Genomic DNA, 18,280 nt, shown 5'->3' on the forward strand with positions numbered 1-18,280 from the left:
ATAGTATATATCCCATACAACCGATCGTTCAGATAGAAAGAATTTTGGCAATTTTTCCTTTAATTTCCAATATAAAAACGTTAAACTTGGTGATATTTATTGTAATATATCATAGAAGATTTAATGAAAAAATCTTTTCGATCGGAGCTATATATAATAAATATCCCATACGACCGATCGTTCAGATAAGGGAGTTTTTTGCCATTTTTTATTTTATATTTATCTTAAAAATCGTTTAGGTATGTACATCTGTTCACTATATATTTCTTATCTTATACATCCGATTATTTGGAGATTACGAACTGGATAAGATTATTGTTCAGCCCCATTCATGAAAGGTATGAGAGGCTATGCCGAAGACAGTCTCGTCCTTCCTTATTTTAAATAACAGTTTGATAGAGTTAAATTTCGCAATTAGTTTCTTATAACTGGCAGTGATGCGCATCCGTTGATACCCCTTTCGACCATATCCGAGCAATTTTCAACATGAACAATAAATCGCCTAAACAGTCTTAAACGAGTAGAAAATATAGTAACACGCCGAACGCCGCCGCCTCCGCTGCCACCGATATTTTGGACATTCGGCGGCGTCGTGCGAAAAACGACCGAAAACGGCGGCGGCGGCAGCGTTTATTTCTACTACCTACGCACGCTCCCGAAAACGACATCCGGCTCTTACAAGCGATTCCCCCTGTGGGTTAGGGGTTAGAATATGCCCACGGTAGGTATACCGGTCGTAAAAGGCGACCATAATACCATGGGTACCCAATCCATGAGTAAGGTGTTTTACTCGAAAGGTAGCAGGGTGGACGCGGTGTATCACCCTGTGGGACCCTAGGCAAGGTCTTTATAAAAAGTGCTACCGCGGGAGCAGGAGAAGCCAGTGTGATCTGGTGCACTGCATCGAACGATGCTTTGTACTCAGGTCTCACCTCCTGTCCTGGGATGGCCCCCTTGTGGGAGCATCGCGGTGGCTGTGGTTTCAAACAGAGTTCACTTATGACACACGCTCTGAGTATACTTGTTTTCCCTTGGGGACCCTAGACCCAAGGGAATTCGGTCTCATGCTTGCCACGGCGGTCCCAATTTCATTGAGAAGCTGACTCTGAGGGGCAGATGATAGGTTGGTCACATCCCTTAATTTGTGACAAAATGCTGTACAAAAGTCGACGAAAGATGGTGAAAGAACGCATGTCTATCGTCAGCCGAAAAACAATCGATAATTGTACGAGTGGGCCGGTGCTCATCTCGTCTTTTGAGATGTTTGAGGCTGCTTTAGACTGCGTAAGCGAATAGGAGGCGTTCGATGTGTGGATGGCCACACCCTATATGTGGCAAGATTTGACGTTGTCAAATCACTGTAGTGTGGCGGACTGCAGTGCAAAGATGTTGCTGGGGCAGGTACTCGGTACTTACAGGTCTGTGAGCGGAAAAGGTTGGCCACATCCCTTAATTGTGGTAGGAGTGTATTTGGAGGCAAATCGGTGCATAATTGTTGTGTAATTGAGTGGAAATTGGAGCGAAATTAGTAGCGAAAATGGAAGCCAATAGTAGACAATATGGCACACAATGTTTGTCAACGTAGTGTGGCCTCAAGCGATGTCGAGGGGCATTGTTGAGGCGGGCACTCGGCACTCACAGGTCTGTGTGCGGAAAAGGTTGGTCACATCCCTTAATTTAAATTGTGATGGTGTTTGGTGTTTGGTGTTGAAGACGGCGCATAATTGGATGCCAAGCTCACTTTGTTTGTCAACGTAGTGCGGCCCTTTAAGCAACATCTAAGCAAAACCAAGCGCCGCCAAATATCTCAATCTGGTTAACTTGTTAACCAGATACCGAGATATCAAAATCAATGAAATAGGGACCTTGAGGCAAGCACGGAACTCGCGGTGGAGTTGCCGTGCAACCGGGTGCCATTACCCGAAAATGGAAGAGGAGGATGGATAGTCCTCCTCGGCCAAACCAAGGCTGGTTGACTTGAACACCCCAGCTCACCGCATTGGTACCAACTTGTTGGGCCGAAGATCAACGGACATTGATCTGTGTTTTACACCGGAGGTAAGTCTTCACGACAGGGACTCCCGTAATACACGTTCTTTCGTCTTACAAGCGATCTATAATTATGGAGATAGGGGAGTATCCGATGTAGCCTTTAAGACATTCCTTGGCCATACTTGGTACATGAATGAGCTCACAGTTAGTTTATCTTTTTTTTGATTCGCATTTGATTATCGACCAGAAAAAAGTACGGTACGAGCGTCAGAGAAGAAAAGTCAAGAAACGAAAGGCTATCGCATGACTGTGGCTCGAGAAGAGATCCGTGAATTAAAACTGGATGACTTGATAATTTCGGGGACCCTCAAATTCTTTACTCTGACCGGAATATCGACGGATTTTTAAAAGAAAAATCCTCTGGCATGCGCGAGATAAAGGTTATCTTTTGGGCTTGGAAATAGTGAAAAATTTCAGAGTGACAAAAGATGTTGCAGAACGGTTTTTAAATCTGTCAGAGAATCTGGACATTTACAGCAACCGAAGAAGGATATCAGAATCTCATTACAAACGTTGATTTCAATAGAAAAGTGTTTTCCAGTTCCAAGAAGGGAAAAATGGTTGAAACTCTGAAAAAATTTAAGTGATGACTTTTTGAATTCCTTTTTTTTTGTAAGAAACTTGAGCAATTTAAACTATAGTTAGAGCGGACGGAGAAATTTTAATTTTTTTACAGTAGACGCTGAGTATGGCAGTATGCAACAAAAATGAATATTGGGACCAATTGCTGTCTGTGCAATGCAATCATTGCCTGTAAAGAAAGTAGCACAACAGGAATTATGCGGCATATTCAAAGTATTCGCAAAGTTTCAAGCGATTCTAACCGAGATAAGTAAGCATTCAAGAAAGTTTTTTGTAGGAACTCTGTATTAATATATGTACATACATACATATACTTAGTATCACTAGCCACAAATCGAATACCCGAGCAATGCCTTACAACAAAACAGCAACAGAACACCTTCCCAATGAAAAAATGGAGCATATAGACGGTGCAGTGGCTAAACTTATAGTACGTAACCAACTGCGTATTTCATTTGGCTCGAGCATGGGATTTGACAAATTTATGGAAGTGGCCAAGCTATCAAGAAAAGAGTGGAATGGTTATATGATTCTGTTAAGAGTAGGTTAAAAGAGACCTTTTCCGGTAACAAAATATTCTCACTTACCTCTGATATTTGGACGTCATTAGCGCAAAATAGTTTTTTAACTTTAACAACATATCTTGTGGACGAAGAGTTCAATTTACAGACAATCATACTAGTCACATTACAGATAAGTGAAAAGGACACTGCAGAAAATATTAAATCGAAAATTAAATCCATTTTAGAAGACTGGGGAATTAAAAAGGTGTCAACAGCAGTCACAGATAATGCTGCTAATTTAAAAAGCGCTATTGGTTGACTTGAACTAGTTCGATATAAAAGTGGTTTGACATGTGCCGCCCACATCTACAAATTTGTGTTAACAAACGCTTGGAATTAGACAAATTGTAACACTACTCTCAACACTCTCAGCTTCTGCCTGTTCTGCATTACGAGAAAAGCAGCATCAACTTGGCATGCCAATCCTATCTTTAAAGAAATAACACCCGCTAGAATTCTACTTTTCGCATGCTAGACCGAATGATACAAATACACAGCCTTTAACTAATGTTCTGGTTGACCGACAACATACTAGCATACAAATAGCTCAAAATCTTGAAACAACAGAAGTAGACTGGATAAATATAGACAAATTAATTAACGTCCTAAAGCCCATTAATATATTGAAGGAAATTTTCTGCTCAGAAATCTGCTCCCCGACGTCTATAGTTCGTCCCATGATTAAATTTTTGTTAGAAAATCAAATGAGATTATGTTCCGAAGACGATAAGGTTATTCGTGTTTTTAATGCCGCAATGGCTCAAAATTTACAATCAAAATTTTCTTTACTGTGAATCTGTACGCAATAAACTACTTTGCTACTCTAAGTTCAAACTAAGTGATGAATATAGTAGAGCTTACGATTTCTTCTCGAACACAAGCGAGATTTTCGAGACCCGATAAATCGAGAACTCGACTTCTCGCGAGATTCTCGTGTCTCGTAGTACTCGCAAATCTCGCGAGCTTCTCGACATTCTTACTTAATCGCTGTATGGACAGTATTTATACACTTGGTTTTCTTACTTGTGACTTTTTTGTTGATTATATTGCTTCAATGACAGTTAACCCAAAACATATTTATTATACCTATAATTTTGTTCGCAATATTTTATTTTTCAACGAGACATCAAGAACACGGCTTCTCGCGAGAATCTCGAATCTCGAATTACTCGTAAGGCTCGCGAAATTCTCGAATCTCGAATTACTCGTAATACTCGCGATTTTCGATTCAGTAGCTGCATTTGCGATATTCTATACATTTCGGGATTTTTTACTTGTGGTTTTGCGGACATTTTGGCTTGTGCTCCAGAAGAAATCGTAAGCTCTATATAAAACAGCCAATGAATCGATTAAGTTGAACGTCGAGAAGCTCGTGAGCCTTACGAGTAATTCGAGGTTCGAGAATTTCTCGAGCCTTATGAGTAACTCGAGATTCGAGAATCTCCCGAGCCTTACGAGAAATTCGAGATTCGAGAATCTCGCGAAAAGGCGAGACTCGCGAGAAATCTTAAACTCTAGAATATAGCATAGTACGTGCGGATAAAAAAATGATGGCACTGTGGTTTCAAAAGCAATATCAAAATTTGACATTTTTTTCAATATTACCTAGAAGCCTAAGAATTCATTTGAGACGGAACGGGCATCTTAATCTGTGAACCAGAAATTTCACATGATGAAGATCCTTTCCAATGGTGGGTGCTACTCCAGAAAATTTAAATATCCTTTTCTTTCCGAGCAAGCTAGATCATTTATTTGCATCCCTGCAACTTCAGTAAACTCGGAACGTTGCTTTTCATCAGCGTGCAATATTATTACGGCTAAGCGAAGCGCTTTACCGCGAAAAAACGTCAACATATTGGTATTTTTACATCAAAACCAAAATATATTGACTAAAATGTAGTACAAATTACATATATATTAATAATCTAAAATTAATAAGCCATATTACTGTTTTCTTTCTGTATAACTTTATATATACATATATGTGTATATGGGGTATTCCATCCCATTTCGACCAATTTTGAACCCGACCCCTTTAGAATTGGCTGAAAGTTTTTCTTCTTTTTCTAGCTTACGAAAGACGTTTTTCAGAACTTTTTCACAATTTTTCATCCAACTCAAAAAAAGTTATGAATTTAAAAAAAAAAAAACACCGTTTTTGTTTTCAAAATGCTATAACTTTTTCAAAAATTGGCCGTTTGGGATCTTTTTTTTTTTAAATATATGTTTTTAAATTTACTTTTCGGAAAAAATACAAAAGAAATTTTAATTTTTTTTTTTTTTCAATTAAATAAAAAAAAAATTCTCGGCCCACTCCGGGATTAGTGGGGATGATTGCAGAATTGATTGAGAAAAAAAAGGGCGAAATTCGAAAAATCTCGAAAAACTGAAAAATTACAAAAAAAAGCTTTAAAAACTTTTTTTGTATTTTTTCCGAAAAGTACATTTAAAAGCAATTTTAAAAAAAAAAAAAAAGATCCCAAACGGTCAATTTTTGAAAAACTTCTGAAAAACGTCTTTCGTAAGCTAGAAAAAGAAGAAAAACTTTCAGCCAATTCTAAAGGGGTCGGGTTCAAAATTGGTCGAAATGGGATGGAATACCCCATATATATCATATGTTATGTGTTGCATTCTAATTCTTAATAGGTAAATAAATGAATTCTTCTTATAACTTTTCTCGAAAATGCTCGCGAGAATAACGATAGCTGAGAACGAAATTCTTCTTGCTTCTCGCGAGATTCGAGCTTTCGAGTCCCAAAATTGTCGATTGTGTTCGAGAAAAAATCGTAATAAATAATACTGTCAATTCAGCAAATAAGCTGAATGTCGAGAATCTCGCAAGCCTTACAAGTATTTCGAGATTCAAGAATCTCGTGAGAAGGCGATACTCGCAAGAATTTTCTTCTCAAGCAAAATCGAGAAATCGTAAGCTCCAATTCACATAACTCAATTAGGTATAAACATATCGCCCAAAAAATTAATATCGGGGTATTTTAAGTAAGGAGGCTAAGTTCGAGTGTAACCGAACATTACATACTCAGCTGAGAGCTTTGGAGACAAAATAAGGGAAAATCACTATGTAGGAAAATGAACCTAGGGTAACCCTGGAATATATTTGTATAACATGGGTATCAAATGGAAGGTATTAAAGAGTATTTTAAAATGGAGTGGGCCATTGTTCTATAGGTGGCCCCATTTCGGGATATCGCCATAAAGGTGGACCAGGGGTGACTCTAGAATGTGTTTTTTTCGATATGGGTATCAAAGGAAAAGAGTTAATGAGTATTTTAAAAGGGAGCGATCCCTAGTTCTATAGGTGGACGCCTTTTCGACATATCGCCATGAAGGTGGACCTGATTCTAGAATGCGTTTGTGCGATATGCGTATCAAAGGTGTTTATAAATTTTTAAAAGGGAGTGGGCCTTAGTTCTATAGGTGGACGCCTTTTCGAGATATTGCCATAAAGGTGGACCAGGGTTGACTCTATAATGTGTTTGTACGATATGGGTATCAAATTAAAGGTATTAATGGGTGTTTTAAAAGGGAGTGGCCCTTAGTTGTATATGTGAAGACGTTTTCAAGATATCGACCAAAATGTGGACCAGGGTGACCCAGAAAATCATCTGTCGGGTGCCGCTAATTTATTTATGTATGTAATACCGCGAACAGTATTCCTGCTAAGATCCCTTTTCATTTCGCCCTGCAGAACTTTTTCATTTTCCTCTACTTAATATGGTATGTGTCACACCTATTTTACAAAGTTTTCTCTAAAGTTATATTTTACGTCAATAAACAATCCAATTACGATGTTTCATCCCTTTTTTCGTACTTGGTATAGACTCATGGCATTGTTTTCATTTTTCGTAATTATCGATATCGAAAAAGTGGGCGTGGTCATAGTCGGATTTCGGCCATTTCTTATACCAAGATAAAGTGAGTTCAGATACGTACGTGAACTAAGTTTAGTAGAGATATATCAATTTTTGCTCAAGTTATCGTGTTAACGGTCGAGCGGAAGGACAGGCGGTCGACTGTGTATAAAACTGGGTGTGGCTTCAACCAATTTCGCCTATTTTCACAGAAAACAACTGTCGTCATAGAATCTATGCTCATACCAAATTTCAAAAGGATTGGTAAATTTTTGATCAACTTATGGCATTAAAAGTATTCTAGACAAATTAATTGAAAAATTGCGGAGCCACGCCCATTTTGAAAGTTTCTTTTATTTTTGTATTTTGTTGCACCATATCATTACTGGAGTTGAATGTTAACATAATTTACTTAAATACTGTAAAGATATTCAATTTTTTGTTAAAATTTGACTTAAAAATGTAAAAACATAATTATGTAATTTTCTTTAAAAAGTGGGCGTGTTCTTCATCTGGTCTTGCTAATTTTCTTTTACCACATATATAGTAATAGGAGTAACGTTCCTACCAAATTTCATTATGATATCTTCAACAACTGCTAAATTACAGCTTCCAAAATTTTTAAATTACCTTCTTTTAAAAGTGGGCGATGCCACGCCCGTTGTCCAAAATTTTACTAATTTTCTATTCTGCGTCATAAGGTCAACCCACCTACCAAATTTCATCGCTTTATCGGTCTTTGGTAATGAATTATCGCACTTTTCGGATTATCGAAATTTTCGATATCGAAAAAGTGGGCGTGGTTATAGTCCGATATCGTTCATTTTAAACAGCGATCTGAGATGAGAGCCCAGGATCATACGTACCTCAAAATTTACTCAAGTTATCGTGTTAACGGACAGACGGACGAACGGACACGGCTCAATAAAATTTTTTTTCGATACTGATGATTTTGATATATGTGAAGTCTATATCTATCTCGATTCCTTTATACCTGTACAACCAACCGTTATCCAATTAAAGTTAATATACTCTGGGTGCAAAGCACGCTGAGTATAAAAAGTGGTATAAAAGTTTTTAAGTTAAAATGAATTCGCGCATTTATTTGGCAATCCTGTTTGTCGTTCTACGATGCCGTTTATCCTATACGAATGCGCAACTTCGCATTATACATAAATGGCGTAGGTATAGGAATAAAGAAGAACACAAATTTGTAGATGTGGGCGGCACATGTCAAACCACTTTTATATCGAACTAGTTCAAGTCAACCAATAGCGCTTTTTAAATTAGCAGCATTATCTGTGACTGTTGTTGACACCTTTTTAATTCCCCAGTCTTCTAAAATGGATTTAATTCTCGATTTAATATTTTCTGCAGTGTGCTTTTCACTTATCTTTAATGTGTCTAGTATGATTGTCTGTAAATTGAACTCTTCGTCCAAAAGATATGCTGTTAAAGTTAAAAAACTATTTTGAGCTAATGACGTCCAAATATCAGTGGTAAGTGAGAATATTTTGTTACCGGCAAATGTCTCTTTTAACCTACTCTTAACAGAATCATATAACCATTCCACTCTTTTCTTGATAGCTTGGCCACTTCCATAAATTTGTCAAATCCCATGCTCGAGCCAAATGAATTACGCAGTTGGTTACGTACTATAAGTTTAGCCACTGCACCGTCTATATGCTCCATTTTTTCATTGGGAAGATGTTCTATTGCTGTTTTGTTGTAAGGCATTACTCGGGTATTCGATTTGTGGCTAGTGATAATAAATATATGTATGTATGTAAATATACTAATACAGAGTTCCTACAAAAAACTTTCTTGAATGCTTACTTATCTCGGTTAGAATCGCTTGAAATTTTGCGAATACTTTGAATATGCCGCATAATTCCTGTTGTGCTACTTCCTTTACAGGCAATGATTGCATTGCACAGACAGCAATTGGCCCCAATATTCGTTTTTGTTGCATACTGCCATACCCAGCGTCTTTCTGGAGGCATTGTAAAAATTAAATATTGTAAGCGTTGTTTTAAAAAATGGGTATGAAAGAATTATGCCTTCGAATTGGAAAATAAAAATATTATAAACAAGTAAGGAAGGCTAAGTTCGGGTGTAACCGAACATAACATACTCAGTTGAGAGCTATGGAGACAAAATAAGGAAAATCAATTTGGGTAACCCTGGAATGTGGTTGTATAACATGTGTATCAAATGAAAGGTATTAAAGAGTATTTTAAGAGAGAGTAGGCCATAGTTCTATGGATGAACGCCATTTAGGGATATCGCCATAAAGGTAGACCAGGGCTGACTCTAGAATTTGTTTGTACGATATGGGTATCAAATGAAAGGTGTTACTGAGCATTTTAAGAGGGAGTGGGCCTTAGGTCTATCGGTGGACGCCTTTTCGAGATGTCCCCATTAAGGTGGACCAGGGGTGATTCTATAATGTGTTTGTACGATATGGGTATCAAATGAAAGCTGTTAATGATTATTTTGAAAAGGAGTGATCCTTAGTTCCATAGGTGGACGCCGTTTCGAGATATCGCCATAAAGGTGGACCAGGGGTGTCTCTAGAATGTGTTTGTACGATATGGGAATCAAATGAAAGGTGTTACTGAGCATTTTAAGAGGGAGTGGGCATTAGGTCTATAGGTGGACGCCTTTTCGAGATATCGCCATTAGGGTGGGCCAGGGGTGACTCTAGAATGTTTGTACGGTATGGGTATCAAACGAAAGGTGTTACTGAGCATTTTAAGAGGGAGTGGGCATGAGGTCTATAGGTGGACGCCTTTTCGAGATATCGCCATTAGGGTGGGCCAGGGGTGACTCTAGAATGTTTGTACGATATGGGTATCAAACGAAAGGTGTTACTGAGCATTTTAAGAGGGAGTGGGCATTAGGTCTATAGGTGGACGCCCTTTCGAGATATCGCCATTAGGGTGGGCCAGGGGTGACTCTAGAATGTTTGTACGATATGGGTATCAAACGAAAGGTGTTACTGAGCATTTTAAGAGGGAGTGGGCATTAGGTCTATAGGTGGACGCCTTTTCGAGATATCGCCATTAGGGTGGGCCAGGGGTGACTCTAGAATGTTTGTACGATATGGGTATCAAACGAAAGGTGTTACTGAGCATTTTAAGAGGGAGTGGGCATTAGGTCTATAGGTGGACGCCTTTTCGAGATATCGCCATTAGGGTGGGCCAGGGTGACTCTAGAATGTGTTTGTACGATATGGGTATCAAATGAAAGGTGGTAATGAGCATTTTAAAAGGGAGTAATCCTTAGTTCTATAGGTGGACGCCTTTTCGAGATATCGCCATAAAGCTGGACCAAGGGTGACTCTAGAATGTTTGTACGGTATGGGTATCAAACGAAAGGTGTTACTGATCATTTTAAGAGGGAGTGGGCATTAGGTCTATTGGTGGACGCCTTTTCGAGATATCGCCATTAGGGTGGGCCAGGGTGACTCTAGAATGTGTTTGTACGATATGGGTATCAAATGAAAGGTGGTAATGAGTATTTTAAAAGGGAGTAATCCTTAGTTCTATAGGTGGACGCCTTTTCGAGATATCGCCATTAGGGTGGGCCAGGTGTGACTCTAAAATGTTTGTACGATATCGGTATCAAACGAAAGGTGTTACTGAGCATTTTAAGAGGGAGTGGGCATTAGGTCTATAGGTGGACGCCTTTTCGAGATATCGCCATTAGGGTGGGACAGGGGTGACTCTAGAATGTTTGTACGATATGGGTATCAAACGAAAGGTGTTACTGAGCATTTTAAGAGGGAGTGGACATTAGGTCTATAGGTGGACGCCTTTTCGAGATATCGCCATTAGGGTGGGCCAGGGGTGACTCTAGAATGTTTGTACGATATGGGTATCAAACGAAAGGTGTTACTGAGCATTTTAAGAGGGAGTGGACATTAGGTCTATAGGTGGACGCCTTTTCGAGATATCGCCATTAGGGTGGGCCAGGGTGACTCTAGAATGTGTTTGTACGATATGGGTATCAAATGAAAGGTGGTAATGAGTATTTTAAAAGGGAGTAATCCTTAGTTCTATAGGTGGACGCCTTTTCGAAATATCGCCATTAGGGTGGGCCAGGTGTGACTCTAGAATGTTTGTACGATATGGGTATCAAACGAAAGCTGTTACTGAGCATTTTAAGAGGGAGTGGGCATTAGGTCTATAGGTGGACGCCTTTTCGAGATATCGCCATTAGGGTGGGCCAGGGGTGACTCTAGAATGTTTGTACGATATGGGTATCAAACGAAAGGTGTTACTGAGCATTTTAAGAGGGAGTGGACACTAGGTCTATAGGTGGACGCCTTTTCGAGATATCGCCATTAGGGTGGGCCAGGGGTGACTCTAGAATGTTTGTACGATATGGGTATCAAACGAAAGGTGTTACTGAGCATTTTAAGAGGGAGGGGGCATTAGGTCTATAGGTGGACGCCTTTTCGAGATATCGCCATTAGGGTGGGCCAGGGGTGACTCTAGAATGTTTGTACGATATGGGTATCAAACGAAAGGTGTTACTGAGCATTTTAAGAGGGAGGGGGCATTAGGTCTATAGGTGGACGCCTTTTCGAGATATCGCCATTAGGGTGGGACAGGGGTGACTCTGGTATGTTTTTGTACGATATGGATATCAAATTAAAGGTATTAATGAGGGTTTTAAAAGCGAGTGGCCCTTAGATGTATATGTGAAGGCGTTCTCGCGATATCGACCAAAATGTGGACCAGGTGATCCAGAAAATCATCTGTCGGGTACTGCTAATTTATTTATATATGCAATACCACTAACAGTATTCCTGCCAAGATTCCAAGGGCTGTTGATTTTGCCTTGTAGAACCTTTTCATTTTCTTCTACTTAATATGGTAGGTGTCACACCCATTTTACAAAGTTTTTTCCAAAGTTATATTTTGCGTCAATAAACCAATCCAGTTACCATGTTTCATCACTTTTTTCGTATTTGGTATAGAATTATGGCATTTTTTTCATTTTTCGTAATTTTCGATATCGATAAAGTGGGCGTGGTTATGGTCAGATTTCGCCCATTTTTTATACCAAGAAAAAGTGAGCTCAGGTAAGTACGTGGGCTAAGTTTAGTAAAGATATATCGGATTTTGCTCAAGTTATTGTGCTGACTGTGTATAAAAACTGGGCGTGGCTTCCACCGATTTCGCCCATTTTCACAGAGAACAGTTACCGTCATAGAATCTATGCTCCTACCAAATTTGAGAAGGATTGGTAAATTTTTGTTCGAATTATGGCAATAAAAGTATTCTAGACAAACTAAATGAAAATGGGCGGAGCCACGCCCATTTTGAAATTTTCTTTTATTTTTGTATTTTGTTACATCATATCATTACTGGAGTTGAATTTTGACTTAATTTACTTATATACAGTAAAGATATTAAATTTTATGTTAAAATTTGAATTTTAAAAATTTTTTTTTAAAAAGTGGGCGTGTTCTTCATCCAATTTTGCTAATTTTTATTTAGCACATATAGAGTAATAGTAGTAACGCTCCTGCCAAATTTCATCATGATATCTTCAACGACTGCCAAATTACAGCTTGCAAAACTTTTAAATTACCTTCTTGTAAAAGTGGGCGGTGCCACGCCCATTGTCCAAAATCTTACCAATTTTCTATTCTGCGTCATAACGTCAACCCATCTACCAAGTTTTGTCGCTTTATCTCTCTTTTGTAATGAGTTATCGCACTTTTTCGGTTTTTCGAAATTTTCGATATCGAAAAAGTGGGCGTGGTTATAGTCCGATATCGTTCATTTTAAATAGCGATCTGAGATGAGTGCTCAGGAACCTACATACCAAATGTCATCAAGATACCTCAAAATTTACTCAAGTTATCGTGTTAACGGACGGACGGACGGACGGACGCACGGACGGACATGGCTCAATCAAATTTTTTTTCGATCCTGATTATTTTGATATATGGAAGTCTATATCTATCTCGATTCCTTTATATATGTACAACCAACCGTTATCCAATCAAACTTAATATACTCTGTGAGCTCTGCTCAACTGAGTATAAAAAAATTGTACACATATGAGTTGATTGAAATGTCATTGCAAACGCAATATAATGAAAAAAATCCCAAGTAAAAAAAACAGAGTACATAAATAAAAGCTTTCGAGATTTATAAGTATTTCGCGATTCGAGAATCTCTCGAGCTTTGCTAGTATTTCGAGATTCGAGAATCTCGGAAATCCGAGAATCTTGTGATCTTTACGAGTATGTCGAGATTCGAGAATCTCGCGAGAAGCCGAGTCCTCGAGTCTCGAAATTCGCGCTTGTGTTCGAGAAGAAATTGTAAGCTCTAATGTGAATAAAAAATAAGCAAAAACTGTTCAGTCAAAATTTCAGGAATTAAGTAACAACAATACATCTTAATTAAAGTCAAGGCTATTCAATAAAAAATCTTGTTTGTTTGCACTCGGTGCATTATAAATAAAATAAATAAATAAATGCAAGGCGTGATAGCATCCGAAGAGATTTTAGGCCGAGCTTATCTTAAAATTTTCATCGTGCTTCTTTTAATTTTTCCTACAAATTGGCGCGACGATATATATATGTTTTTACGTCGACCCCTCCCGGCATCTAATTAAAAAAATGTTTCTTCATTTTTGATGTTACTCTGCCCGGGAGTTGAACCCAGAGCCCTCAGTGTGGTAGACGGAGCATTCTACCACACCACGACGGGCACCTTGATCATTTATAGCTTATGTAAATTTTTGAGTGAAAGTGCCTGCTAAAATTAAAATTTTAGTTATGCAAAATACAAAAAGCGTATTAAGCGTTTATAATGACATTTCCATATAAATTTTCTGTTATAGGAGCCTTATTAAATAATGAATATAATAGAAATGTTTAAATAGTTAAACAAACAGATTCATATTGACGCATATATCCGCGAAATGAAATGAACACGGCTTTGACAAAACATTTTGCTATACTTTTGCAAAAGGAATTTTCCTAATAATTGTTTGTTTGTGTTTTAACGAATTTCGTGAAACTCCGCTAATTTTACATCTTCTACTAACGTTCGTATAGCTAAATTATTGAACAAATAACTTCAATATTCAATAATGCAAAATGTTCTTTATTAGAATATTTTCAAATTACTTCACAATAACACTTATACTTCGCAACTGATAGCGTGCTTAAATCAAACTGATTCCTGCCTACTCAGCTTTCGCTCCTTTTATACTCTCTGCTGTCTCGTTCGCATACTTCTAGGCGTTTCTTCTACTAGAAAATGCGCGTGTATATGTGAGTAATGATGATTGCATACTTTTGTGATTATCTCAGATATATGCATATGTGTTGACATAATGATTGATTTGTTTGATTTAGATACAAGTGACTGCTTAGTATCGGCTTAGAGATGATAGTATGCGTTAATGTTGCTAATATTCGTCACAGTATATATGTATATTTGCACAGATAAATTATGTTATCAAATTGATATGTGTACAATGACTGTATTTTTAATGAAGTTTTATATGTTTCCAAACTGCTAATAGTTTCTATTACATACTACCTAAAAACCAGAGTTGGGAACAGTGCACAAAATTATGAGCAACAACACGCTCGAACTTAAATGGGCTCGAAATTAAATTAGGATCCTATACTCCTTTTCTTTAACTTACTTACTTAATTGGCGCTTAACCGTTTAAACGGTCATGGCCGTCCAACAAGGCGCGCCAGTCGCTCCTTCGCTCCGCCAACCGGCGCCAAGTGGTCAATCGTTTTCCACCTGGTCCTTCCAACAGAGTGGAGGCCGCCCTCTACCTCTATTTCCATAGGCGTGTTCCGATAGAAACACTTTCTTGGCCGGAGCATTATCTTTAATTCGCATAATATGGCCTAGCCAGCGCAGCCGCTGCGTTTTAATTCGCTGGACTATGTAGATATCTGCGTATAGCTCGTACAGCTCATCATTAAATCTTCTTCGGTACATCGCCAACGCGTAGAGGTCCATAAATCTTTCGAAGAACTTCTCTCTTGAACACTCCCAGAGCCGCCTGATCTGCTGTTGTCATTGTCCATGCTTCTGCACCATATAGTAGGTCGGGTACGATAAGTGATTTGTAGAGTATGATTTTCGTTTGCCGAGAGAGGACTTTAATTTTCAATTGCCCACTTAGTTCAAAGTAGCTTTTATTGGCAAGAGTGATTCTTCGCTGGATTTCAGAGCTGATGTTGTTGCTAGTGTTGATGCTGGTTCCCAAATAAACGAAGTCTTTTACTATTTCGAAATTATGGGCAGCCAACAGTAGCGTATTTGCCAAGGCGCATATGCGCTGACTCTTTGCTCGATGACAGCAGGTATTTCGCTTTGCCCTCATTCACCATCAAACCCACCTTTACGGCTTCTTTTCCCAGTTTGGAGTAAGCAGAACTAACGGCGCGGGTGTTTAGGCCGATGATATCAAAATAATCAGCATACGCCAGTAATTGCAAGCTTTTATACAATGTTATTCCAGAGCGGTTAAGTTCTGCAGCTTGTATAATTTTCTCCAGCATCAAATAAAAAAAATCGCATGATTTTTCCTTAAACGATCCTGAAATATTTCCGAAAACAACGAACTGATCCGATGATAGTTAAAAAATATTCGGTGGTAGTCCTTCCGATATGATTCCCTAAGTAATCGTCTAATACTTTCGAAAACAATCTTTAATCTATATGGAGTTAGTCCCCAAAAATTCTCGACGATAATATTACAAAAACAATCCAGGAATGGATCCGAAATAGCCCCAAGAAGACCTCGAATACAGTCTCTAAACAGTCCCGAAATAGTCCTAGAATAATTTGAAATAGTCCCGAAAATGTTCCTCAAATAATTTCCATACGATCCTTTAATACTCTCAAAGTATCTGATCTATAAACAAAAACTTTCCAGTCGAAATTTCAGAAATTTTAAATAACAAATAATATATCTTAATTTAACTCAAGGCTATACAATAAAAAATCTTGTTTGTTTTCACTCGGTGCATTATAAATAAAATAAATAAATAAATGTAAGGTGCGATAAACTCCGAAGAGATTTTAGGCCGAGCTTATGTGGCAATTTGCGTCACGGAACTGCAAGGCAGATGAGTTTTCCGAGAGGCGACGCGAATTAGGAAAATTGTTTCTAATTGAAAAAACTTGCTTCTTCATTTTTGATGTTACTCTGCCCGGGAGTTGAACCCTCAGTGTGGTAGGATAACATTGATATAATGAGAGATGACGCACCTTGGCCCTTTAATTCTTACTGGTTTGGTAAAGTGTATTTTAACAAGCATACGTCCATTGATGCATATTTCATGCATGCATGCAACTTCTATCACTCGACCCTGTAAGAGAATCAATAAGTAGTGAAAAAAAGAGTCATAAAGAGACTGAAATGACTCCGATTTCAATTCATTTGTTTCTAAGGGGCTCGCGATTTAGAGGTACTAAGACATTTTTTTTAATTCAGGAGAGGCTTTAGTTGTTCCATGTGCAAATTTTAAGCCGAATTTCAAAAGCAACGAATATTGATAATGATTTTTTTGCCTGGGCCTGAGGATACAATAACAAAATCAAGCAAAAATGTGTTTCTCAGGGGGCCCGCGATTTAGAGGTACTAAGACCTTTTCTTTAATTCAATGAAAAAGACAATAAAAAATCAAACAAAAATGTATGTTTGCATGAATCCGAAATCGTAGAGTTTTCGTGGTGACACTGATGGAGGTTCATCTTCAAAAAGTCTTCCAACAATACCACCAACTCTGTATCAAAGTCCAGATTATTTGAACGACTTCGATATCGGTACCGTGAATAATGAGTTTTTGCGATCTGAAGGAGTCAACGAAATAATTCGTCGAGGTCATCAAAAGTGTCCTGTTATTTTTCCACGTTATTGTCATGACGAGGCATTTCCTACCTCGTTGTTAAACAGAATCTTGCAAAATGGAGAGAAAGTGGAGCGTGACTGATTAGTGTGGAATTCCAGTAGCAATGCTTTTAATTGCCTACCATGTCGTCTATTAAGCACCAATACTTTAAATCGAATTTGTTCTGCGGATATTCGAAATTCCAGGTATGGAAGAAGCTATACGATAAACTGACATCACACGAAAATACTCAAGATCACATTAAATGTTATATTCAATGGCCATCTTTATAAAATCTAATTCAAAAGGAGGCTACAATTGATACACTTATCAATGACCAGCTAATCACTGAAACTCAAAAGTGGAAAGAAATTTTATATAATAAGGTAGTGGATTTTTGGTTCTGATTTATTTCACCTTTATTTTCCAACTGAACACATATTTTTTCTTAACGACTAATTGAGCTTAAACATTAAACTAAAGATAACGGTTTATGAAAGAGAGTTAGAGAGTTAGTTTAAATGAAAGTAAGAGAAAGTAAATTAAAACTACGTAAGAGTAAGTAACATAAAAACTAATTAAGAGAAAGTAGATTATGAAGGGGAGGTTGGAGATAGTACTAATATGTATATAACTCCTCCACCCTTAAGATATTTGCGGCTCTGCAAATACTAAAATTTAATAACTAATTGTAATTTTATATATTTTATTTTTTTTGTTTTTAATATTATAAATGCCAAATATGTATAACATGATAGCAATTTTTGTTTATAGCAATGTATTAATTCAAAGAATTTTTTTGTTGTTGTTGTTTTTGTTTTTTGTAGTCTAAGCAACATTTGTATTTTGGCCTTTATATTTGCGTTTCATTTGAGATTTATAGTATTTCACATTTCTTTTATTGGATGTATCGATTACATAATTGCCTTCTTTCTTATAGTTGCTAAGTTCTTTGTATTTAGGTGTACATTTGGCAATTTGCCTATTCTTCACAATATTATCTAAATAAGTACATTCTTCCTTTACATTTTTATTTATTTTGTTACTTTTATCAATTTTGTTTCGCTCATATTCTTTACCTAATTTTTCAATATATTCTTTATCAAAATTTTTTTGTATGAAATCGATTGGCCTCTTTTGAGTCGTTGTCTGTATTGTGAGGTTATACAACGTAAATATTTCGAAAATTTTATCATTTAGGCTGAGAGATTTATTTTTTTTATCAACTTCCATGATTCGTAAGTGTTCGTTTAGTGTGCCATGCAACCTTTCAATGTCAGAGTTGCCTGTTTTTAAATAAGGTGTTGTTTTTTGAGTTT

The 18,280-nt window shown here is 37.5% G+C and overlaps 1 protein-coding gene across 3 annotated transcripts in view; it reads left to right on the forward strand.

Annotated features, from left to right (window-relative positions):
* jdp (DnaJ domain-containing protein) overlaps positions 1–18,280 on the forward strand; it is a 171,997-nt gene that overhangs the window by 127,119 nt on the left and 26,598 nt on the right. The window lies entirely within an intron of this gene.

This window comes from Eurosta solidaginis, chromosome 1 (assembly GCF_040869045.1).
Source record: "Eurosta solidaginis isolate ZX-2024a chromosome 1, ASM4086904v1, whole genome shotgun sequence".
Classification (NCBI taxonomy): Eukaryota; Metazoa; Arthropoda; class Insecta; order Diptera; family Tephritidae; genus Eurosta; species Eurosta solidaginis.